Here is a 25763-nt window from a genome sequence, read left to right as displayed (position 1 = left end):
CTATAGCGTACGCCGTCTGTGTGGGAACGGCACATGCGCCGCTCCCACACAGACCAAAAGGAAGGTCTTTGGTAGAGCGACATCCGGCGCCATTTTCATGTGGACCGGAAGCAACGGCCGGACAGTAAGATGAAGGCAACGCAGAGGCAAGGACTAAGAGTGGCAGGGCGGAGGCGGCAGCGGCGGCAGGAGCAGGTAAGTTATGTTTGTGTATGTGATGTGTGTGTATGTTAGTGTTATACTGTCTGCTGAGCACTGTATCTTATCCTCCTACACTGTGCATTCGCTCAGAAAATGTGTAGGAGGTTTGAACATTCAACCACCTCCTTTCTCCTGGCACTAGCCAGGATAAAGGAGGGGGATTCTGGGAGGACACTAGAGCGACTCTGTCTACTACAAATTTGCAGCATAAGGCAATGAGGTTGCTTTACCACATGCCAATGCTGCAATTTTGGGAATTGCTCCCTCTAGTGACCAGCACATGGAAATGTTATAAATTAGAATCTAATTTATAATATTTCCTGACTTGTGAAAAAATAAAAAAAAATAAAACAATGTGTAATCATTTATATATTAACTGTTTAACTGAAAAAATTCTAGCGGCACATTCCCTTTAATACTGGCGTTTCATACACCAGTCCTATTAAACGGTTTGCTGGAGTAAGATGCAACACATTTATTAACAGGCGAACGACTCTTAATAAATGTGTCGCATCTTTTAGCTGCAACGCGGCCTGTCATCGGTACTTTCTACGTGCTGCGGCCTGCTGTAAGAGCCTGAGGGAATACGGGAGGGAGAGACGGAGTGGTGAGGTAAGTACATTTTGAAAATGTATTTTATTGTCTGATTGGGGGGGAGGTATGGGTCTGGCACGGAACTTTGCCTTGTTACGCCCCCCAGAGATAAATCTGGGCCGCATTAAACATATAGATTTCTGCTATAATTGACATCAGTTACTGGCGTAAATTATAGTAAAATTGTTGGCCATTTCTGCTATGCCCCACTCATTTTTTGGCCCCCAAAAATGTCAACATTTGTGCATTTTGTGAATTTTCTACGCTAGTAAACTGTTGTAGGAGAGAGGAAAGGAAAAGGAGGGAGGGCAGAAGGGAGGGCAAAGGTTCGGAAGGAGGAAAAGCGAGGGAGGGTGTAGAATTAGGCAGTGAAAATTAAAAATGTTATTTTTTTTTAAAAATATGTCGTTTTTACTCCCAATTTTTTATTTTCATAAGGGGTCATAGGAGAAAAAACACCACACATACCCATACAAATTTCCCCATAGAGCATAATGCATAGCTGCCCCCAAACAGTATAATGCCCACTTAGCTACCCCTAATGCCAGTGCACTTGTAGATAGTGACACAGTGTCCATGTAGATAGTGCCTATGTACATAGCGCCACAGTGTCCCCATGTAGATAGTGCCCCTACATAGTACCACAGTGTCCATGGAGATAGTGCCACACCCCTCTTAAAGATAGTGCCACACAGCTCCCCTGCCAGGTAGTGCCACAGAGCCCCTCCCCCCTGTAGATTGCGCAATTGGAATCTCCAGTCAGAGGATATATGGACAGTGACGTCAGTGGCCACTCCTTAAGCGGAATCCATGTTGCCGATGTTCTGCCGATGGCCGGGGATTCCGCTCCTAGAGGAAACCCCAGAGGTCACTGTCCAAATATGTAAATCTGAAAAATCAAGGAAAAAAAGTGCCTCATGGTGCAGAAATAACAAACAATAAGGAAGAGAGCGATAGAGGTATAGGGGTGACCCTCACCTGGGATGGTTGTGCGATGTCCAGGCACAACTCTGATTACTTGCAAGGAATGATGTAGTTGCAGCTACTTCCTATCCACTGGGACTGCAAGGCCATTTACACATAACATCAAGATAATGTCGTTTATAAACATAAAAAACGCTAGAAAAGGCCTAATGACGTCATGAGTGGCAATTAGAACAACCAATCAGACGTCTGCAATTAGAAATCATTTTAAAAAGGAGCAACTCAGGCCATGAACCCCTCATATAGTGCAACCCACAAGGTGAACATAACAGAATTAATATGAATGATAATACATATTAAAAACAACAGCTTAAAAAATCAAACATTATTTAGATGTGTCCGGACAGAGGGAGAGATTAGACGCGTGTAGCGCTAAATGAATGGTAAAAAACTGCCCAGCGTTTATTAGATAGGGCCGGTAACTTGGTTATAAACAGTTAGGATGGAAAAGGGGGAGAAAAAGGGATCAAGGAGCGACAAAGAGCGGGGTACATGCAGTCTGTAATACTGGAGTTCAACCCGTGAGCGGCAAGCATTGGGAGAGCAGGGACGGACAACTCCCAATGCTATTGACCGTAGTGTAGGTGCACATGACCAATCAGAGGCCAGTATTGGGCCGGGCCTCCGTAACCATGGCGTCGAGATGCTAACTAGCATGATACACTGGGGAAAAACCATTCAGGTCGTAGCCCTGTAACACACCCCCAGTCAACATGCTGAAGAGAGGCTATGGCCAGAAATAGGTAAAAGACGGCAATAGCGGCAGATGTGAGATGTCAGCCAAGGGTTAAGAGAAGCATGACAAGGCCATTGGTGATGTCTCACAGGAGGTACGTTCATTGGCCGCACGGGTGGAGGCATTGGTGCGCCAGAACTCTGTTTACTCCATGGACATCTCGGTCCTTTCCCAGACACTCAATCTACCCAAATGCGGGACTTTTCCTTACACCTGGATGATGTCGAAAACAGGGGGAGACGGAACAATTTGAAATTGAGAGGCATATCGGAGTCTGTGCCTCCGGATGGCCTATGTGACGCGGTGACACATATCTTTAACAAGCTCTTGGATAGACCACGTGATATGGTCATTAAGATGGATATGGTGCATAGACTGGCGGGCTCACGGGCAAGAGATGGTAACCGCCCGCGGGATGTCATATGCAGAGTACACTTCTACAAACAAAAAGAGGACATTGCACGGAGAGCCGGGGAGAAGGGGGCCATTCCCTTCAATGGTTCCGTGGTTACCGTCTTGCCGGATGTCTCCAGATTGACTCTCTACATGCGCAGGGCAGTCCGCCCTTTGCTGGAGGCTACTAAAGCGGCGGGAGCTACCTACAGATGGGGCCATCCCTTCCACATCATACTCCGCAGACAGGGGCATTCATTTGCTGTTCATTCTCTGGATGACCCGGAGGAGGCCTTTCGGTTCCTGGAGATCTTCCCAGACATGTGCCCTCAGAAATATACTATGACACACATGCACCCTCAGTAAAATACTGTGCCACACATGCGCTCTCAAAGACATACTGTGCCACACATGCACCCTCAGTAAAATACTGTGCCACACATGTACCCTCAGAGATATACTATGCCACACATGTGCCCTCCTAGATATACTGTTCCACACACTGCCCTCAGAAAAAAACCTGTGCCACACATGTGGCCTCAGAGATATACTGTGCCACACATATGCCCTCAGAGCTATACTGTGCCACACATGTGCCCTCAGAAATATACTGTGCCACACATGTGCCCTCCGAAATATACTGTGCCACACATGTGCCCTCAGAGATATACTGTGCCACACATGCGCTCTCAAAGACATACTGTGCCACACATGCACCCTCAGTAAAATACTGTGCCACACATGTACCCTCAGAGATATACTGTGCCACACATGTGCCCTCCTAGATATACTGTTCCACACACTGCCCTCAGAAAAAAACCTGTGCCACACATGTGGCCTCAGAGATATACTGTTCCACACATGTGCCCTCAGAGATATACTGTGCCACACATGTGCCCTCCTAGATATACTGTGCCACACACTGTCCTTAGAAAAAAAAACTGTGCCACACATGTGCCCTCAGAGATATACTGTGCCACACATGTACCCTCAGAGATACACTGTGCCACACATGTGCCCTCCTAGATATACTGTGCCGGTCATGTGCTCTCAGAAAAAAACCTGTGCCACACATGTGCCCTCCTATATATACTGTGCCACACATGTGCCCTCAGAAAAAATCCTGTGCCACACTTGTGCCTAAGAGCTATACTGTGCCACACATGTGCCCTCAGAAATATACTGTGCCACACATGTGCCCTCAGAGATATACTGTGCCACACATGTGCCCTCAGAGATATACTGTGCCACACATGTACCCTCCTAGATATACTGTGCCACACATGTGCCCTCAGAAATATACTGTGCCACACATGTGCCCTCAGAGATATACTGTGCCACACATGTGCCCTCAGAGATATACTGTGCCACACATGTACCCTCAGAAAAATACCTGTGCCACACATGCACCCTCAGTGATATACTGTGCCACACATGTGCTCTCAGAGATGTACTGTGCCATACAAGTGTCCTCAGAGATATACTTTGCCGCCATATATACCCCAAATAATAAAATATGTTGCCATATGTAGCCAGTATACTTTGCAGGACTAGACCCCAAAATAAATTCAGACCCCAAAGCAGAAGGGAAAATAAATTCACACCCAAGACCAGACCTTAAAACTAATTTCGACCCCAAATCAGCCCCCAAAATTATTTCAAACCACAAACTAAATGTCGAAATTCATCCAAACTCCAGACAAAACAACAATTCATTCAGACCCCAGACCAGACCCCTAAATTTACTCAAACCCCCGACCAGACCCCCAAATTTACTCAGACCCCAGGCTTGATGGCGACATTTATCCAGACTCCAGACCAGACAACAATTTCAATCAAGATCCAGAGCAAATGTTTATATATAAAATCACAGCACACAATTGAGTTGACATTGCGGTAATTAGACAGTAATGTAGCCGCATACAATGTGTAAGAACAGGGCCGTACAGGAGCCATATACCATAGAGCACAACCCCAGATAAAAGAGCCACACACACTGGATAACACCACCATAAAGAAATTCATTCATTTACAATAAAGTAAATATCAAATAAATGTAAAATCAATGAACTGGTCATATTAAGCACAAATAACAGTGTGCACATATCAATTGCCTAAGGCGGCAGCAGCAGCAGCAGCAACCGGGTGCCAGCGCTTCTCACAACTAAATGTCATACACAGCCTGTAGCGCTTTCAGCCTCACCATCGTTTCAATAGCATCTTAACCAGGGGCGTAACTAGGAAAGACTGGGCCCCATAGCAAACTTTTGACTGGGGGCCCCCCCTCCCCTGGGTGTCACACAACCTCCCCCCCTTGTAGATAGTGCCTTTTTTACAGCCCCCCTGTAGATAATGCCGTACAGCCCCCTGTAGATAACGCCATACAGCACCTCCTGTAGATAGCACCATACATCCCCCCGGTAGATAGCGCCTTACAGCCCCCCCTGTAGATAGCGCCATAGAGCCCCCTCTGTAGATAGCGCCATACAGCCCCCTCTGTGGATAGCGCCATATAGCCCCCTCTGTAGATAGCGCCATACAGCCCCCTCTGTAGATAGCGCCATACAGCCCCCACTGTAGAGACCGCCATACAGCCCCCACTGTAGAGAACGCCATACAGCCCCCCCTGTAGGGAACGCCATACAGCCCCCCCTGTAGGGAATTCCATACAGCCCCCCCTGTAGGGAACGCCATACAGCCCCCCCTGTAGGGAACGCCGTACAGCCCCCCTATGTAGGGAACGCCATACAGCCCCCCTGTAGGGAACGCCATACAGCCCCCACTGTAGAGAACGCCATACAGCCCCCCCTGTAGGGAACGCCATACAGCCCCCACTGTAGAGAATGCCATACACCCCCCACTGTAGAGAACGCCATACAGCCCCCTCTGTAGATAGCGCCATACAGCCCCCACTGTAGAGACCGCCATACAGCCCCCACTGTAGAGAACGTCATACAGCCCCCCCTGTAAGGAACGCCATACAGCCCCCCCTGTAGGGAACGCCATACAGCCCTCCCTGTAGTGAATGCCAAACAGCCCCCCCTGTAGAGAGCGCCATACAGCCCCCCCTGTAGTGAACGCCAAACAGCCCCCCCTGTAGAGAGCGCCATACAGCCCCCCCCTGTAGTGAACGCCATACAGCGTCCCCAACCCCCCAAAAAAAATTGACCTACAGTGTGTTCTACAAAAGACATGTATCCCCTATCCACCGGATAGGGGATACATGTGTGATCGCTGGCAGCGATAGGGAGAACGGGGACTTCCGGCGTCTACGTAGCTCAATAAAAATGAAAGGAGCGCTGGTCACGCATGCGCAGAAGCGCGACCGGCGCTCTATTCATTTCTACGGAGCTGCCGACACAGACCCCGGAAGTCCGAGGTTTGTGATGGAGAACTTCAGGTGACTTTCAGTCCCTCGTTCTCCCTATCGCTGCCAGCGATCACACATGTATCCCCTGTCCTGTGGATATCCTGTGGATAGGGGATACATGTCTTTTGTTTAATGGCAGAGGGGGGAGATACCTCCCTGCTCTGCCATAGGGTTCAGTGGCGTCCCGCTGTAGCAGCCATAGCGGCTGCTAGTGGAGACTCCGGCCATGGTGGGGGCCCGTGCCGGCGGGCGACACGGGCCCCCTCATGCCGCGGGCCCCGTAGCAGCCGCTACGGCTGCTACGGCGGTAGTTACGCCACTGATCTTAACTCTACCTCCTCAACATCTCCATCCACTGTCTAGCGCCATCATCTCCCTACTGAGGCATCATCTCCTCATACTCTCTACCTTCCGCATTAACTCCCTCCACCTTATGCAACACCACATCTTCCTCTTCACAATACCAAATCTTCCCGCTCTCATCTCCTGTAGCATTACATCCTCCCCCTCTCCCCTCCTGCAGCACCACATCCCCCCACCCCTCCTGCAGCTCCACAACTTCCCCTCTTTCCTCGTGCAGCACTAAATCCCCACTACAGCACCTCTTTCCCCACTAACAGCACTTTCTTCGGTATACACAGACAATAGGCCCTTGTAGCGTCCATGGCTGCGGGCCGTCGGGTTTACTCACCTCCCGACGCCCGCAGCCATGGATTTGTGAGCGCTGGTCCCCATCTCCTTCCTAGGAGACACCAGCGCTCACTTCCGCTCCATTCGGCTGTGTCCCGTAGGGTGCGCGCACACGCTCATGCCCGGCCTTAAAGGGCCGGCGCGCGCAAATAAGAGGAAGTCTTCGTCCCCTGCCGGGCCTGGATTCTTCTTCTTTAAAAAGAAGGATGAATCCCTGCATTGACTACCGGGGCCTCAACCTGATCACAGTCTAGAACAAATACCCGTTGCCACTCATTTCTGAGCTGTTTGATCGCATACAAAGGGCCAAAAAAATTTCTAAGCTAGACCTGCGGGGGGCTTACAATCTAGTCCGGATTCGCCGGGATGATGAATGGAAGACGGCATTTAACACCCGGGACGGGCACTATGAAAACCTAGTGATGCCCTTCGGACTGTGTAACGCTCCTGCAGTGTTTCAGGAACTCGTTAATGATATCTTCCGGGATCTACTCTATGTCTGTGTTGTTGTTTATCTCGATGATATTTAGATTTTTTTCCCCAGATCCGACGACTCATCGGAGGCATGTCCGTCAAGTTCTACTACGATTGAGAAGAGTTCTCTGCCCTTCCTGGGCTACATCATCTCGGATCAAGGCCTCAAGATGGATCCTGAGAAAGTGAAGGCTGTCCTGGAGTGGCCACGTCCTCAAGGCTTAAGGGCCATACAGCGGTTCCTGGGATTCGCCAATTTCTACCGCCAGTTTATTCCTAACTTCTCTTCTCTGACAGCTCCGATCTCGACCCTTACCAAGAAGGGTGTGAACGCTAAAGTGTGGACTCCAGAGGCAGAGTCCGCATTTATTAGCCTCAAGAGAGCCTTCACTTCAGCCTCTATCCTCCATCACCCTGACGTATCTCGGCAGTTCTCACTGGAAGTGGACGCTTCCTCTGTTGGTGCAGGTGCACTTCTGTTCCAGAGGAGCTCCAAAGGAAAGGCAGTAGTATGTGGCTACTACTCTAGACTGTTTTCTTCTGCTGAGCGCAATTCCTCCATTGGAGATCAGGAGCTGCTGGCCATCAAATTGGCCCTGGAGGAGTGGAGACATCTTCTGGAGGGCGCTGCTCACCCCATCCTGATCTTCACCGACCACAAGAACCTTACTTACCTTCAGTTTGCACAACGACTGAATCCCCGTCAAGCCAGGTGGTTGCTGTTCTTCACCCGTTTTCAGTTTGTGCTCCACTATCGTCCCGCTGACAAGAATGTGAGGGCCGATGCCCTGTCCAGATCGTTTGAGACGGAAGACACGGTGGAGTCCCTTCAGACCATCATAGACCCGTCCTGCATTGTCACTGCTAATCCTCTGTAGGTTAGAGACATCCCTCCTGGGAGAACTTTTGTTCGGTTGGCAGACAGGAGAAGACTTCTCCGCTGGGGACATAGTTCTAAACTTGCTGGGCACGCTGGTGTCCGTAAAACCAGAGACCTGATTGCTCGTCACTTTTGGTGGCCCACGCTACCTAAAGATGTTCTGGACTTTGTCTCTTCTTGCACGGTGTGTGCCTCTAACAAAGTGACTCACTCCAAGCCTGCAGGCCTGCTACAACCTCTGCCTGTACCCAATGCCCCCTGGCAGCACATTGCGATGGACTTCGTCACATACCTTCCCCTCTCAGCAGGATGTAACACTGTCTGGGTGGTGGTGGACCGGTTCTCTAAGATGGCTCATTTTATCCCGCTGACCGGCCTACCTTCTGCTCCCTGACTGGCAATTTCCTTCATTCAGCACATCTTCCGCTTGCATGACTTGCCTCTTCACATTGTGTCCGACCGGGGGGTTCAGTTTACCTCCAAGTTCTGGAGAGCCCTCTGTAAACTCCTGGATGTGAGTTTGGCCTTTTCCTCAGCCTATCACCCCCAGTCCAATGGGCAAGTTGAGAGGATCAACCAGATCATGGAGAAATATCTCCGCCACTTCATCTTTTCACAGCACGATAACTGGGTATAAGGGTATGTGCACACACACTAATTACGTCCGTAATTGACGGACGTATTTCGGCCGCAAGTACCGGACCGAACACAGTGCAGGGAGCCGGGCTCCTAGCATCATACTTATGTACGATGCTAGGAGTCCCTGCCTCGCTGCAGGACAACTGTCCCGTACTGAAAACATGATTACAGTACGGGACAGTTGTCCTGCAGCGAGGCAGGGACTCCTAGCATCGTACATAAGTATGATGCTAGGAGTCCGGCTCCCTGCACTGTGTTCGGTCCGGTACTTGCGGCCGAAATACGTCCGTCAATTACGGACGTAATTAGTGTGTGTGCACATACCCTAACTCCTTTCATGTGTCCCTCCTTAAACCAGTGGTCCTGAACCACTAAAGCAAGACTTCTAGTTCCACAACTGCTCCCAGCAGTCCTTCTGATGTATTCAAGGTAAAGGAGATCCTGGACTGCAAAAGGGTAGGAGGAAGGACTTTCTATTTTGTGGACTGGAGAGGGTTTGGTCCTGAGGAGAGGTCCTGGGAGCCAGAAGAGAACCTCAGCGCTCCTGCTCTTGTTAAAAACTTCCTCTCTCACTCTGGCCCCAAGAAGAGGGGGCGTAAGAGGGGGGGATACTGTATCGTCCATGGCCGCGGGCCGTTGGGTTTACTCACCTCCCGACGCCCGCAGCCATGGATCTGTGAGCGCTGGTCCCCATCTCCTTCCTAGGAGACGCCAGTGCTCACTTCCGCTCCGTTCGGCTGTGTCCCATAGGGTGTGCGCGCACGCTCGTACCCGGCCTTAAAGGGCCAGCGCGCGCAAATAGGAGGAAGTCATCATCATCAACTGCCACGATTTCCTGGTCTATAAGAAGGCTCCTGGACTTCTAATTCTTGCCTGAGCGTTGTTAGTTTTCCCAGTCTATCTTGCAAATGGTCCCTTGGTGTTTCCCGTTCCTGTTGTTACCCGTGCCTTGCTCCCCGTTCCTGTTTCCCGTGCTGTGCCATAGTATCAAGTCGTGCCACGTCAGGTGTCTTCTGCCACGTCCGGAGGAATCAACCACGTCCTGTGTCATCTGCCACGTCCAGAGGAGTCTGCCACGCCCTGTCTCATCTGCCACGTCCAGAGGAATCTGCCACGTCCTGTGTTATCTGCCACGTCCGGAGGAATCTGCCACATTCTGTGTCATCTTCCACGTCCGGAGGAATCCGCCACGTCTGGCGCAACTTGCGGCTCCTGTGTCATCCGCCACGTTTGGCGCTGTCTGCTGCAACCATCTCCATCTGTGCCAGAGCTGCGGCCACCGTCTGGACTATGCAGGTACTCTTGTGCGGGACATTGTATTTCTGGGGTTTCCTGTGGTTTGGCCAGCTGCCTACCCGCTACGGCGGTACATCCTAGTCGGTCCACTAACCCGCTTCGTGACAGCCCTGAGTTATTACCCAAACTTTCCCACCGACACCCTCGGTGTCTATAGTTGACAACACATTTCTGTGGTAACTAGGTGTTACCATTCCCATTGTTAAAGGTCTGTGTCCATACATATTGACAGTTTCCAATCATCGCTGACAGTATAAGACTGTGTTAGAACATGTCACGATCTGTGGGTATGTGGACCCACTATGCCGCACCGCCATAGTGGAGTTGTAGCTGGCCAAACAACAGTTTACAAAGTCCAAGCACAGGGGAACCTGCAATAGTAGGCCCCTCACTACTCTAGTCATCCCCAGCCTTTATAACAACACAAAATAATTCAAACCAAATACTAGACCCCTAAATAAATTCAGGTCCCTGAGCAGACCCTAGAATAAACACAGATAGACCTACAAAACTATTATAGTCCCCAGAACTCCCTAAACAAAAACAGACCCTTAAATAAATACAGACCCTAGACCAAACCCCTAAATAAATACAGACCCCCAGACTAGACCACTAAATAAATGCAGACCCCCAGACTAGAGCACTAAATAAATACAGATCAAAGACTAGACCCCTAATTAAATACAGATCAAAGACTAGAGCACTAAATAAATGCAGACCCCAGACTGGACCCCTAAATAAATGCAGACCCCAGACTAGACCCCTAATTAAATACAGACCCCAGACCAGAACCCTAAATAAATGCAGACCCCAGACCAGACCCCTAAATAAATGCAGACCCCAGACCAGAACCCTAAATAAATGCAGACCCCAAACCAGAACCCTAAATAAATGCAGACCCCAAACCAGACCCCTAAATAAATACAGACCCCAGACCAGACCCCTAAATAAATACAGACCCCAGACCAGACCCCTAAATAAATGCAGACCCCAGACCAGAACCCTAAATAAATGCAGACCCCTAAATAAATAAAGACCCCAGACCAGAACCCTAAATAAATACAGACCCCAGACCAGACCCCTAAATAAATGCATACCCCAGACCAGACCCGTAAATAAATACAGACCCCAGACCAGACCCCTAAATAAATTTAGACCAGAGACTAGACCCCTAATTAAATACAGACCCCAGACTAGACCCCTAATTAAATACAGACCCCAGAGCTGACCCCTAAATAAATACAGACCCCAGACTAGACCCCTAAATCAATGCAGACCCCAGACCAGACCCCTAAATAAATACAGACCCCAGACTAGACCCCTAAATAAATACAGACCCCAGACCAGACTCCTAAATAAATTCAGACCCCAGACTAGACCCCTAAATCAATGCAGACCCCAGACCAGACCCCTAAATAAATACAGACCCCAGACCAGACTCCTAAATAAATACAGACCCCAGACTAGACCTCTAAATAAATGCAGACCCCAGACCGGACCACTAAATAAATACAGACCCCAGACCGGACAACTAAATAAATAGTTACATAGTTACATAGTTAGTACGGCTGAAAAAAGACACATGTCCATCAAGTTCAACCAAGGGACGGGAAAAGGGAAGGAAACATTTCTACACATTGGAGCTAATACTTTTTTGTTCTAGGAAATGATCTAACCCTTTTTTAAAGCCATCTACTGTCCCTGCAGTGACCAGCTCCTGCGGTAGGCTATTCCATAGATTCACCGTTCTCACAGTAAAGAAGGCTTGTCGCCTCTGCAGGTTGAACCTTTTTTTCTCCAGACGGAGGGAGTGCCCCCTTGTTTTTTGAGGGGGTTTTACATGGAACAGGATTTCACCATATTTTTTGTATGTGCCATTAATATATATATATAAATTAATCATGCCCCCCCTTAGTCGTCTTTTTTCAAGGCTAAATAGGTTTAATTCTTTTAATCTTTCCTCATAACTTAAATTCTCCATGCCCCTAATTAGCTTCGTTGCTCTTCTTTGTATTTTTTCCAACTCCAGGGCATCCTTTCTATGAACTGGAGCCCAGAACTGAACTGCATATTCTAGATGAGGCCTCACTAATGCTTTGTAAAGTGGTAATATTACATCCCTGTCCCGCGAGTCCATGCCTCTTTTAATACACGACAATATCCTGCTGGCCTTTGAAGCAGCTGATTGACACTGTATGCTGTTATTGAGTTTATGATTTACAAGAACAGCCAGATCCTTCTCTACAAGTGACTCCCCCAGTATAGCTCCCCCTAGAACATATGATGCATGCAGGTTGTTGGTACCCAGATGCATAACTTTACATTTATCTACATTAAACTTCATCTGCCAAGTGGACGCCCAAACACATAGTTTGTTTAAATCCGCTTGCAATTCATGAACATCTTCCATAGACTGAACTATATTACATAGCTTGGTGTCATCTGCAAAAATAGAAATAGTGCTATTAATCCCATCCTCTATATCATTAATAAATAAGTTGAATAATAGTGGTCCCAGCACTGAACCCTGGGGTACACCACTTATAACTGGGGACCATTCAGAGTAGGAATCATTGACCACAACTCTCTGGATACAGTCCTTGAGCCAATTCTCAATCCAATTACAAACTATATTTTCTAAACCTATAGTCCTTAATTTACCCATTAGGCGTCTATGGGGGACAGTGTCAAATGCCTTTGCAAAGTCCAAAAACACTAAATCCACAGCGGCCCCTCTGTCTAGGCTTCTGCTCACCCCTCATATAAACACTATCCACAGCGGCCCCTCTCTCTAGGCTTCTGCTCACCTCTTCATATAAAAAACTATATCCACAGCGGCCCCTGTGTCTAGGCTTCTGCTCACCTCTTCATAAAAACAGATTAGGTTAGTTTGACAACTTCTGTCCTTAGTAAAACCGTGCTGGCTGTCACTTATAATACTATTTATTGTCACATAATCCTGTATATAGTCCCTCAATAGCCCCTCAATCATTTTCCCCACGATGGATGTTAAGCTTACTGGTCTATAATTACCCGGGGAAGACCTAGAGCCCTTTTTGAAAATCGGCACCACATTTGCGCTGCGCCAGTCCCTTGGCACTATACCAGTCACTAGAGATTCTCTGAATATTATGAAAAGGGGGACAGAAATAACTGAACTAAGCTCTTTAAGAATTCTAGGGTGTAACCCATCTGGTCCTGGGGCCTTGTGCACATTTATTTTATTTAATTTAGCTTGGACCATATCTACATTCATCCAATTCAGTATATCAACTGATATATTAACAGCACTGGCAGCGGCTACATCAGCTGCTCTTTCTTCTGTTGTATATACAGAGCTAAAGAACCCATTTAGTAACTCTGCCTTCTCTTGATCCCCTGTGACCAACTCCCCATTACCACTATCTAGGGGTCCTACATGTTCAGACCTTGGCTTTTTAGCATTTATATACTTGAATAATTTTTTGGGATTTGTTTTACTATCCTTGGCCACCTGCCTTTCATTTTGTATTTTTGCTAATTTTATTACATTTTTACAGATTTTATTAAGCTCTTTATATTTTACAAAGGCTTCAGATGTACCCTCAGATTTGTATTTTTTAAATGCCCTTTTTTTGTCATGTATTGCCCCTTTCACAGAAGGTGTAAGCCATGTGGGTTTAATTTTAGTCGTTTATACTTGTTACCTATAGGAATAAATTTTGCACTATAATAACTCAAAGTAGATTTGAAAATCTCCCATTTATCATTTGTCCCATTATTTGACATTAGTTCTTCCCAGTCCATATCCTGAATTGCAGCCCTCATCCTGGGGAAATTGGCTTTCTTAAAATTAAATGTTTTTGCCCTCCCAGCCTGCGTTTGTTTTTCACAGTATTGGTAAAATGTAACTATATTATGATCACTGTTACTGAGATTTTCACGAACACTGACGTTCCCAACAAGCTCTGCATTATTAGAAATGACCAGATCCAACAGAGCTTCACCTCTAGTCGGGTCTTCCACAAACTTGCCCATAAAATTTTCCTGCAACAGGTTGAGGAAATGTCTCCCCTTTGCAGTTGAAGCTGAACCATGACACCAATTAATATCCCGGAAATTAAAATCTCCCATTATCACTACAGTACCCGCCTGTGCAGCCCGCTCCATCTGTTTATATAGCTGAACTTCCATCTCCTCAGTTATATTGGGGGGTCTATAGATTACACCAAAAGTAATTTTTTCAGTGTTTACCTCCCTTTCTAGTTCCACCCACAAGGTTTCAACCTCCTCACAGTATTCACCCACTATTGTCTCTTTCAGACTCGCCTTCATATCACTTCTCACATACAGACATACACCACCACCTTTCCTATTTGTCCTGTCTTTCCGAAACAGTGTAAAACCCTGTAGATTTACAGCCCAGTCATGTGAAGAGTCCAGCCATGTTTCAGCAACACCAACTATATCTATATGTTCCTCCAGTATCAAGGCCTCCAGCTCCCCCATTTTGCTTGCTAGACTTCTGGCATTTGTGAACATACACTTTAACTTGCCTGTCAGTTTTTCACTTTTATTATCAGAAATGTGATTTGACATTAATTGTGCCTTTTTATTTACACTGATGTTTTGTAACGAAAGGATCTCCTTATCTTGTTGTCTAGTCCTCTCCCCACATTCTGTTTCTCCCCCCACCAATATAGTCTGACCCCTCTCTAACCTGGCTACCCCTTTTTTTTCTACATTGACCTCCCTCCTAAGCCCTAGTTTAAATACTCTGCCACCCCAGCTAGAATTCTCTCCCCCAGCACAGCGGACCCCCTTCCATTTAGGTGCAAATCATCTGCAGAATACAGTTTGTACCCCAATGAAAAGTCAGCCCAGTGCTCTAGGAACCCAAGCCTTCTCCTCTACACCAAGACTTCAGCCATGCATTTAACTCCCTGAGCTCCCGCTGTCTTTCCTGTGATACGCATGGCACAGGTAGTATTCCTGAGAATACTACTTTGGAGGTCCTTCCCTTCAGCTTGTAGCCTCGTTCTTTAAAATTATTCTTAAGGCTCCTCCACCTACCATTTATTCTGTCGTTGGTACCGACATGGACCACGACAGCTCGATCATCACCAGCCCCTCCCAGCAATTTGTCCACCCGTTCCACCACATGCCGAACCCTGGCACCAGGGAGACAAATTATTCTATCCGTCTTCCTGATTATAGAATCCCCTACGACTATCAATTGTCTTGGCTTACCTGCATTACCATCCCGCCGACTACTAGCTGGGCTGTTCTCCCGGTTGACTTTTTATTGTCGTTTAGATTTTGTTTCACAATCGATTAAAAAGGACTATGGATTAAAGCATTTAATGTCAATGGCCATTCTAAGCTGAATGTGCCTTCTCTCGTCAGATCGCAGGAGTTACACAGCTTAAGGCCTCGCTAGTACCAGTGTGGGAGACTGTCTGGGAATCCGTGGTGCGGTTGACTTTTTATAATATCGTTCAAATTTTGTTTCACAATCGATTAAAAAGGACTATGGATTAAATCATTTAGTGTCAATGGCCATTCTAAGCTGAATGTGCCTCCTCTCGTTAGGTCGCAGAAGTTACACTGCTTAACCCCTTAAGGACGCAGCCTACTTTGGGCCTTAAGGCTCAGAGCCCATTTTTCAAATCTGACATATTTCACTTTATGTGTTAATAACGTCGGAATGCTTAAACCTACCCAAGCGATTCTGAGATTGTTTTCTCGTGACACATTGGGCTTCATGTTCGTGGTAAAATTTGGTCGATATATTCAGTGTTTATTGGTGAAAAATTGCAAAATGTAGAGAAAATTTTGAAAAAATTGCCTTTTTCAGAATTTAAATGCATCTGCTTGTAAAACAGACGGTTATACCACCCACAATAGTCACTAGTTCACATTTCCCATAAGTCTACTTTAGATTGGCATCGTTTTTTGAACATTCTCTTATTTTTCTTGGACGTTACAAGGCTTAGAACATAAACAGCAATTTCTCATATTTTTGCGAAAATTTCAAAAGCCTTTTTTTAAGGTACCTCTTGAGTTCTGAAGTGGCTTTGTGGGGCCTATGTATTAGAAACCCCCATAAAACACCCCATTTTAAAAACTAGACCCCTCAAAGTATTTAAAACAGCATTTAGAAAGTTTTTTAACCATTCAGGCATTTCACAGGAATTAAAGCAAAGTGGAGGTGAAATTTGCAAATTTCATTTTTCTTGCTGAATTTAAATTTTATTCATTTTTTTTTCTGTAACACAGAAGAATTTACTATAGAAACACGACTAAATATGTATTGTCCAGATTCTGCAGTTTTTAGAAATGTCCCACATGTGGCCCTACTGCGCTCGTGGAATAAAACACAAGCCCCAGAAGCAAAGAAGCACCTAGTGCATTTTGAGTCCTCTTTTTTATTAGAATATATTTTAGGCAGCATGCCAGGTTTGAAGAGGTGTTGAGGTGCCAAAACAGTAGGAATCCCCCAATAGTGACCCCATTTTGGAAACTACACCCCTCAAGGAATTGATTTATGGCTTTTGTTATAATTTTGACCGCACAGTTTTTTCACAGCACGTATTTGAATTTGGCTGTGAAATGAAAAAAAATTCATTTTTTCCAATAAAATGTCATTTGTGATCAAAATTTCTTATTTTCACAGGGAACAAAATACCCCATTTTGTTTCCCAATTTGTCCTTAATGTGGCAATACCCCATTTGTGGTGATAAACTGCCGTTTGGGCCCATGGGAGGGCTCAGAAGGAAAGGAGCGCTATATGTTTGTTGGAGTCAAGATTTTGCTGGATTGGTTTTCGGGTGCCATGTTGCATTTGCAGAGCCTCAGAGGTATCAAAGCAATGGAAACCCACAGAAGTGACCCCATTTTGGAAACTACACCCCTCAAGGAATTCATTTATGGTTGTTGTTAGCATTTTGACCACCCAGTTTTTTCACAGCACCTATTTCAATTGGGCTGTTACATTAAAAAAAATGACATTTTTTCCAATAAGATGTAATTTTTTTATCAAAATTTCTTATTTTCACAGGGAACATATATATATATTGACCCCATAGTTTTTTCACAGAACTTATTTGAATTGGGCTGGGAATGAAAACAAAATTATTTTTTTTCAAATAATATGTCGTTTTGGCTGAAAATTTCTTATTTTTACAAGAAACAAAATACCTTATTCTGTTGCGCAATTTGTCCTGAGTGCCGCAATACCCCATTTGTTGTGATAAACTGCCATTTGGGCCCATGGGAGGGCTCAGAAGGAAAGGACCACCATTTGGCCTACTGGGGATTTTCTAGTGCGAAGTCATGTATGCAGAAGCACCTGAGGTACCAGTACAGTTGAACCCCACAAGAAGTGACCCTGTTTTAAAAACTACACCCTTAAGGCATTCATCTAGAGGTGTAGTGAGCATTTTGACTGGAGACCTACACCCCATAAACTGTAATGTGGGTTCTCCCGGGTATGGCAATACCCTACATGTGGATGTTATCAGCTGCTTGGGCACACAGCAGGGCTCAGAAGGGAAAGATAAGGGGGGATAAGCTGTGCGGAGTACATCAGGGTAAGTAGAATTGGGGTAAATTATAAAACAAGGGATGTATGATAAATTTTAAAACAGTCTTTCATACAGAGCCCTGGTTTTTCGGGACACGTGTCACATTGATATATTGTGTCATCCCTTATCGCCCTCTTATAGCAGACTTTGCACCTCTTTTGACTTTTTCCCTTCTTGCCAGTTTGGGGAACTTCTCCTGGAAAGTGTTGCCGCCCTGGTACGATGCGTGTGGCCCCGATTCCAGAAGTACTGGGTGCCCCCCCCTTCTTGGTCCCTAAAGATTAGGTTCTTGATAATCACCTCTTGAAATTCCAGGAAAGTTCCCGTCTGGCCTGCACATCGACGTAGCACGTACGCATTGCACAATGCCATCTGTATGATGTGCCCGGCCAGCTTCTTATACCACACCGCATGGCGCTGTAGGGCTTCAGGATTTGATCTGACAAGTCCATCCCTCCCATGTACCTATTGTAGTCCAGGATGCAGTCTGGTTTGGGGGTGGCCTTTCCTTCATATATCCTAAATCTGTAGGTATACCCGAATGCACTCTCACAGCTTATACATCTTCACGCCATACCTTGCCCTCTTACCCGGCAGGTACTCGCGGAATTGAACCCTCCCTTTAAAATGTACCAGGGACTCATCAATAGAAATACACTTCTCGGGGGTGTTTGCTTGGGAAAACCGGGCACTGAAACGGTCTAATAGGGGTCTCCGTTTATACAAACGGTCAAAACTGGGGTCATCTCGGGGTGGGCACGGCTCATTATCAGTATAATGTAAGAAGCGAAGTATTGCCTCATTTATTAATTTTTTTAGGTTCTAGTTCAGTTCTGAAGTTGCTTTGAGGGGCCCATTTATTAGAAACCCCTATCAAATACCCCATTTTAGAAACTAGACCCATCAAAGTATTCACAACAGCATGTAGAAAGTTTATGAACCCTTTTGGTGTTTCACAGGAATTTAGAGAAATTGAAATTTTTTTTTTGTCAGAAAATCCTCTTTATACCATTTTTTTTATAACACAAAAGGATTTATCAGAGAAACGCAACTTAATATTTATTGCCCGGATTCTGCAGTTTAGAGAAATATCCCACATGGACTGAAGCGCCGGCCTCCGAAGCAAAGGAGCGCCTAGTGGATTTTGAGGCCTCTTTTTTATTAGGCACCATGTCCGGTTTGAAGAGGTCTTGTGGTGCCAAAACATTGGGAACCCCCCAAAAGTGACCCCAATTTGGAAACTAGACCCCTTGAGGAATCCATTGTAGTTTTCTTGGGGTGCATGCGACTTTTTGATCAGTTTTTATTCTATTTTTAAGTGGCGTGGTGACTAAAAAACAGCAATTCTACTATTGTTTTTTTATTCTATTTTTTTTACAGCGTTCCCCGTGCGCTATAAATGACACATTCACTTTATTCTGCGGGGCGATACGATTACGGCGATACCAGATGTTTATAGTTTTTTATGTCTTATGGCGTTTGCACAATAAAATACGTTTTGTAAACAATCATTTTGTGTTGCCTTATTCTAAGAGCCAGAACGGTTTTATTTTTCAATCAATAAAGCCGTGTGAGGACTTATTTTTTGCGTAACGAACTGTAGTTTCGATCAGGACCATTTTTAGGTACATGCGACTTTTTGATCTCTTTTTATTCCATTTTTTGGGAGGTGAAGTGACCAAACAATTGTGATTCTGGTACGGTTTATTATTATTTTCTTTTACGGCGTTCACCGTGCGAGATAAATAACGAAATAATTTTGTAGTTCAGGCCGTTACGGACGCGGCGATACCAATTATGTATAGTTTATTTGTTTGTTTATATATTTTTATTAATAATAAAGGACTGATAGGAGTAAAAGGGGGATTTTTACTTTTTATTTTCTTATTTTTACACAACTTCTTTTAACATTTTTTTTACTGTATTACTTTGTCCCACTAGGGGACATGAGGGCAGGAGGCCCTGATCACAATTCTAATACACTGCACTGCGTAGTGCAGTGTATTAGAACTGTCAGCTACTCACTGACAGCAAGCATAGTGGGTCCTGCCGTTAGTCAGGACCCACTAGGCTTCCGTCTATGGCATAGCCGGACGCCATTGTTTGGTGTCCGGTTGCCATAGTCACCATCGCCGGCCGCTCTCGCGTAGCAGGCCGGCGATGGCAGCTTAACCCCTAAAAAGCCGCGATCTCTATAGAACGCGGCTTTTAAGGGGTTAATCAGCGGGGACACAGCGATCGGTTCCCGCTGTAGGAGCTGCTGTACGAGACAGCAGCTGTCACAGCTCCTGTATGTGTCGGAAAGTCGGCCAAAGCGGCCGTTACTCCAGAGACGTACTATTAGGTCATGGAGCGCGAACGATACAGCTGCCATGACGTAATAGTACGTCCAGGAGCGGGAAGGGGTTAAGGCCTCGCTAGTACTCGTGTGGGAGACTGTCTTGGAATCCGTGTTGTGGTTGACTTTTTAATATGTTGTTTAGATTTTGTTTCACAATCGATTAAAAAGGACTATGGATTAAAGCATTAAATGTCAATTGCCATTCTAAGCTGAAGGTGCCTGCTCTCGTCAGATCGCAGAAGTTACACAGCTTAAGGCCTCGCTAGTACCAGTGTGGGAGACTGTCTGGGAATACGTGGTGCGGTTGGCTTTTTATTATGTCGTTTAGATTTTGTTTCACAATCGATTAAAAAGGATTATGGATTGAAACATTTAATGTCAATGGCCATTCTATGCTGACTGTGCCTGCTCTCGTCAGATCGCAGAAGTTACACAGCTTAAGGCCTCGCTCGTACCAGTGTGGGAGACTGTCTGGGAATCCGTGGTGCGGTTGACTTTTTATTATGTCGTTTAGATTTTGTTTCACAATCGATTAAAAAGGATTATGGATTAAAGTGATTTATGGAAATGGCAATTCTCAGCTGAAGGTGCCTGCTCTCGTCAGATCGCAAAAGTTACACAGCTTAAGGCCTCGCTAGTACCAGTGTGGGAGACTGTCTGGGAATCCGTGGTGTGGTTGACTTTTTATTATGTCGTTTAGATTTTGTTTCACAATCGATTAAAAAGGACTATGGATTAAATCATATAAAGTCGATGGCCATTCTAAGCTGAGGGTTCCTGCTCTTGTCAGTTTGCAGAAGTTACACCGCTTAAGTCCTCGCTAGTACTCGTGTGGTACACTGTCTGGGAATCCGTGGTGCGGTGAACTTTTTATTATGTCGTTTAGATTTTGTTTCACAATCGATTAAAAAGGACTATGGATTAAAGAATTTAATGTCAATGGGCATTCTATGCTGAATGTGCCTGCTCTCATCAGATCGCAGAAGTTACACAGCTTAAGGCCTCGCTAGTACCAGTGTGGGAGACTGTCTGGGAATCCGTGGTGCGGTTGACTTTTTATTATGTTGTTTAGATTTTGTTTCACAATCGATTAAAAAGAACTATGGATGTTAGACCAAAAAGAAAATACTTGGAAACAGACTCCTTCGCTTGCTAATAAAGTTTTGGTTGAGGCCACCAAATTAGAGCTCGATCTTTTATTAACGGAACAGGCTGAACGTAAATTATGATGGTCCAAACAGCGCTATTACTCGCAAAGCATTAAACCAGGTAAACTTTTAGCTCACCAGCTGCGAGTTCCCGTTGCGCCAAAAGAACCTATTAGATTGCGGACAGCCTCCGGCACAATAACAGCGGACCCTAATAAGATTGTCTCCCAATTTCAAAATTTCCTTTCCAAATTGTACTCATCCCCTCCGCCGTTTGACCCCTTGAAGGCTGAAGGCCTTTTAGCCAATCTCATCTTTCCGGGCATCACCCCCACCAATCTCGATGCCTTAGAGGCTGAGATATCTGAGACGGAAGTTCAGGCGGCTATCAAGGAGTTAAAATCTTCTAAATCTCCTGGTTGGTTTCTCCCCATTATACTACAAAAAACTCTCCCCGCTCCTAAGCCCGTATTTAACCCAACTCTTTAATACTATCAGAACTGGCACGACCCTCCGGGCACCAACCCTGACGGCCCATATTGCAATGATCCCCAAACCTCAAAAGGACGCTGTTCAAATTACAAATTATAGACCAATATCCCTCCTGAACAATGATATAAAAATTTTAGCAAAAATTCTGGCGACTAGAGTCAACCACTTCCTTGACGGGATTATACATGGAGACCAGGCAGGCTTTGTCCCTGGCAGACAAACAAGCGATTGTACCAAGAGAGTTATATCCCTGGTCCATCTGGCACGCAAGAGAAATGTGGCTTCAATGCTCCTTTCGCTCGACATTCAAAAAGCCTTTGATACAATATCCTGGTCTTACATGGATTTTGCCTTGGGGAAGTGGGGTTTTGGTAGCCACTTTATGTCATGGGTGCACGCCCTCTATTCTAACCCTACTGCCAAAGTTTGTTACGCGGGTTATCAGTCTGCTTCCTTTCCTATTGAACGGGGCACCAGACAAGGATGCCCTCTATCCCCTATTCTATTTATCCTAGCACTTGAACCCCTAGCTATGATGATTCGCCAAAATCCGAACATCAGGGGTCTGGAGTTAGGGGGCGTGGAACACAAATTGTCCCTCTTCGCTGACGATATGCTACTAATGCTCTCCCAACCCCTTGTCTCCCTTCCTAACTTAATGCAAACTCTATCAGATTTCGCTTCAATCTCTGGACTTGCTATAAACCCCACGAAATCCATCGCATTAAACATTAACCTATCACAGCAAACTCTGCACTCATTACGAAGCCATTTCCCCTTTCAATGGGCCGAACACTCACTGAATTACCTGGGTATTCATTTGACCCCTTCCTACGATCAGCTGTATTCCGCTAACTATCCCTCCCTTATTCGCTCTCTAACATCCTCGATGACATCCTGGCAATCCACCTATCTATCCTGGATAGGGCGCATCTCTGCAGTCAAAATGACCGTCCTTCCAAAGCTTCTTTACTTGTTTCAAACCCTGCCAATCAAAGTCCCACCACATATTTTGCGCCTCATTCAGAACCGGATTTCTTCATTTATTTGGAAGGGTGCGCGCCCTAGAATATCCAGGTCTACCCTTTGCTCGCCGAAGGTTGATGAGGGTTTGGGGGTTCCGAATGTTTCCAAATATTACCAAGCAGCTATGATAGCATCTTTAACTAAATTGCATGTTTCTGCAAATATGCCTCTATGGGTGTACCTGGATATTCCGGCGATGTCGCCAACCCCGATCCAATCATTGCCCTGGTTGCCCCCTTCCCTTCGCTCTCCTCACCTTTCTCCCCCACTTATGCACATTTTAACGGTATGGGACTCTGTCAAATATTCTAGCAGATTGATCTCGCCGCACCTTCCCCTCCTTTCCCTGTGGCATAACCCCCTGTTCTCCCCAGGCGCAGACAATTACCATGCCTTTAAATGGTGGTGGTCAAGTGGTATACTCAGAGTCCATCATCTTCTAACGCCTACCCACTCTCAGATTCTCTCGTTGTGTGAGCTTCAGACCTCTCAGCAGATCCCCAATGGTGAAGTGTTCCGATATCTACAACTCAAGAATTGGATTACTTCTCTTCTCCATAACAAGACTGCTTCTGACTCTTGCTCTCAGTTCGAGCGAATCTGCGAAACTAGCCCTAACTAAAGGGATCATATCAGTCTTATATAAATGGCTCCTTAACAACCCCACACCTGTTCCTCACACATATGTGGATCGATGGCACCGGGACCTGGGGGTGACGCTTGAACCAGCAGAATGGCACAATATCTGGAGCATAGTATCGCGTTGCTCAATTAATACGAATATTTTGAAATCGGCTTATAAAGTCATGATGCGGTGGTATCTGGTTCCTAGCCGAATTGCACGCGCTTTTCCCACCTACCCCGCCTCATGCTTTCGTGGTTGCCACACTCCTGGTGACATGCTCCACATCTGGTGGTCCTGCCCAAGGCTTATCCGATTCTGGAGTAGGGTGTTTAGCCTCGCCCAAAGTTTGTTTGGTATAATTATACGAAAAGACCCTAAGATAGGTCTTCTCCGTCACAAACCCCCAGAGCTCACAAACGCACAATTTCGGTTATTCTCTTATATCCTTTTGGCTGCAAAAATAACTATCGCCCACTCTTGGAAAAAACGTACATTAACTTTTGCAGGGGTCAAAACTAGAATGGACCAGATATTTGTGAACGAAAAACTTACAAGCATCTTACTAGATAGGGTTGCCGGTTTTGAGTCGCTCTGGCTGCCCTGGATTAGCTACGCATACCCTCACCTGCCTGCCACTACTATTACTGCTTATTAAGTCCAACGACTTCTTTCTTTCCAGATTTGTGGCCGACACCCCTCCTTACCTTTCCCATCTTTCCGCTATATTCTTCCCAATCCTTCTACTCCCCCCTTCTCCGTCTCTTGTTTTTTATGTTGTTTCCTTTTCTTATATTGATCTTGCATTTTATTGTCACTGCAATCACGAATGTTCGACACTTTGTCTTTATAACGGCAATATAATTCGGTGAGTGTAACGCTTTACTTTTTATTTTTTATTTGTGTTTTCGAAATATGCTTTTTACCTTGTTGTAAAACCGTTCAATAAGATTTGTGAAAAGAAAAAGGACTATGGATTAAAGAATTTAAAGTCAATGGCCATTCTATGCTGACTGTGCCTGCTCTCGTCAGATCGCAGAAGTTACACAGCTTAAGGCCTTGCTTTTACCAGTGTGGGAGACTGTCTGGGAATCCGTGGTTCGGTTGACTTTTTATTATGTCGTTTAAATTTTGTTTCACAATCGATTAAAAAGTACTATGGATTAAAGCATTTAATGTCAATGGCCATTCTAAGCTGAATGTGCCTGCTCTCGTCAGATCGCAGAAGTTACGCAGCTTAAGGCCTCGCTAGTGGCAGTGTGGGAGACTTTTTATTATGTCGTTTAGATTTTGTTTTACAATCGTCTAAAAAGGACTACGGATTAAAGCATTTAATGACTATGGCCATTCTAAGCTGAATGTGCCTGCTCTCGTCACATTGCAGAAGTTACACAGCTTAAGGCCTCGCTAGTACCAGTGTGGGAGACTGTCTGGGAATACGTGATGCGGTTGACTTTTTAATATGTCGTTTAGATTTTGGTTCACAATCGATTAAAAAGGACTATGGATTAAAGAATTTAATGTCAATGGCTATTCTAAGCTGAATGTGCCTGCTCTCGTCAGATCGCAGAAGCTACAGAGCTTAAGGCCTCGCTAGTACCGGTGTGGGAGACTGTCTGGGAATACGTGGTGCGCTTGTCTTTTTATTATGTTGTTTAGATTTTGTTTCACAATCGATTAAAAAGACCATGGATTAAAGCATTTTATGTCAATGGCCATTCAAATGGGTCAAAAAAATGTTTCGCTACAGGCAAATCTAGTTTATGTTTCCTAATGGAATACAGATGGTTATTCAACCTAGTTTTGAAGTCGCAGGTGGTTTCACCAACATATAATAACTGGCAGGGGCACCATAACACGTAAATTATCCAATCAGAATCGCACGTAAAGTGCTGTCTAATGTACTTTCTGTGTGTTTGAGGGTGCCCAAATACATTGCCCCTACACATGAGTGGACAATTGATCCATTTATAGCAGGGAACATTCCCTGGTTTTAACGATCTCAATAAGGTCTGTTTACCACTGCTGGATATCTTACTTGTCTTGGATTTAACCAGTTTGTCACGTAGATTTAGAGGTCTCCTAAATGACATAAGAGGTGGGCTGTTAAGCTCACCAATATGTTCATAACTGTTATTAATAATTCACCAATGTTTATTCAGAATTTTTGAAATGTCCCCGCTCAAATCATTATAGGTGGAAATAAATGGTATCCGATGTTTGTCCACTTTTTTAGTCGTTTTTATTAACTTATCCCTAGGGATACCATCAACTCTTGTTTTATGAGCATATAGTAACCGTTTAGGATATC

The 25763-nt window shown here is 45.5% G+C and overlaps 4 pseudogenes; all 4 read left to right on the top strand.

Annotated features, from left to right (window-relative positions):
* The first annotated feature begins 15601 nt into the window (after positions 1-15601).
* On the top strand, positions 15602-15720 carry LOC142698097 (5S ribosomal RNA; annotated as a pseudogene).
* Positions 15721-20355: 4635 nt separating this feature from the next.
* Positions 20356-20474, top strand: LOC142698094 (5S ribosomal RNA; annotated as a pseudogene).
* A 67-nt stretch (positions 20475-20541) lies between these two features.
* On the top strand, positions 20542-20660 carry LOC142698096 (5S ribosomal RNA; annotated as a pseudogene).
* Positions 20661-21099: 439 nt separating this feature from the next.
* On the top strand, positions 21100-21218 carry LOC142698095 (5S ribosomal RNA; annotated as a pseudogene).
* The last annotated feature ends 4545 nt before the right edge of the window (positions 21219-25763 follow it).

The sequence above is a fragment of the Rhinoderma darwinii genome, assembly GCF_050947455.1.
Source record: "Rhinoderma darwinii isolate aRhiDar2 chromosome 12 unlocalized genomic scaffold, aRhiDar2.hap1 SUPER_12_unloc_1, whole genome shotgun sequence".
In the NCBI taxonomy this organism is placed as follows: Eukaryota; Metazoa; Chordata; class Amphibia; order Anura; family Rhinodermatidae; genus Rhinoderma; species Rhinoderma darwinii.
The sequence above is the reverse complement of the archived record's forward strand: the minus strand, read 5'-3'. Positions and strand labels throughout refer to the sequence as shown.